We start from the raw sequence: 1,117 nt of genomic DNA on the forward strand, positions 1-1,117 counted from the left end.
CGCCGCAGCGCCCGTGCCGCGGGAGGCGGAGCACGGTGCGGCCCGCCCGGCCCACAGCGGCCTGTGGGGCCACCCGGGGCAGCGGGCCCCGGCGGGGAGGTGTCTCCTGTGCTGGGGTTACCACGGGCAGCGGGCACCGGCGGGGAGGTGTCCCCTGTGCTGGGGTTACCACGGGCAGCTGGCACCGGTGCTAAGGTGTCCCCTGTGCTGGGCCACCACGGGCAGCGGGCACCGGTGCTAAGGTGTCCCCTGTGCTGGGCCATTGCGTGCAGCTGGCACCGGCGGGCCGGTGTCCCCTGTGTTGATGCCAGCCGTGGCCTCAGCTGGTGTGCCGCTGGCCCAGCACCTTGAGTCTCCCAGGTCGTATTTCCAGTACAGAGGATTTCTTCCTCAGCCCGGTGCTGTTTCTTCTCTCCCCCAGTTCTCACCCAGTTCCCCGTCCAGCTCAGGCACGGTAATCTTCAAAAAGATCTTGTACAGATCCATCGCCACAACTCCCTCCATTTCAACCCACCGCCCTTCGTTTTCTCTGCAACTTGGTTTACTAGCTTGGATCTGGTGTCCCGTTGCTCTTGGATGAAGTGACAGACGCTTTGCTTCTTTGTCCTCTCAGTCAGCACTTTTCCAGGATGAAAAGTCCAGGGTCCAAATCTTGGACACACCTTGTTATCCTCCACCAGTGTTTTTGCAGTACCTGTAAACCTTCTGAGATGAGGGAGCTGCATCTGCCCAGTTCAAGGTGCAATTGAACCTCAGATTTAGGGAGCAAAATTTCAACTGCTCTTTGCCCCCTCTCCTAACATTTACTGATCTATGCTCAATTTACTTGTTTTGACCCCTCAGAACATCCAACCAAGGTCTTTCTATGGAGTGGCAGCAGCCAGGTCAGAACCTGCACTTTACAAGCGAGGCTAACTACATGCATCAGATCCTGCACTAACTGAAGAAAATTTGTCCCTGGTAGTTAAAGGCTTGAGAGACAGATGTCTCTAGCTACTATTTCTACATTCAGGAATAGAAGGAGCTTGAATAAACCTCACACCCTGTGGCCAGGATGATTTTGAAGGCAATCATACAATCCGGCCTTCCTATTTCTTTAAATAGAGGATATAGAAAG

The sequence above is a fragment of the Zonotrichia albicollis genome, chromosome 5, assembly GCF_047830755.1.
Source record: "Zonotrichia albicollis isolate bZonAlb1 chromosome 5, bZonAlb1.hap1, whole genome shotgun sequence".
Classification (NCBI taxonomy): domain Eukaryota; kingdom Metazoa; phylum Chordata; class Aves; order Passeriformes; family Passerellidae; genus Zonotrichia; species Zonotrichia albicollis.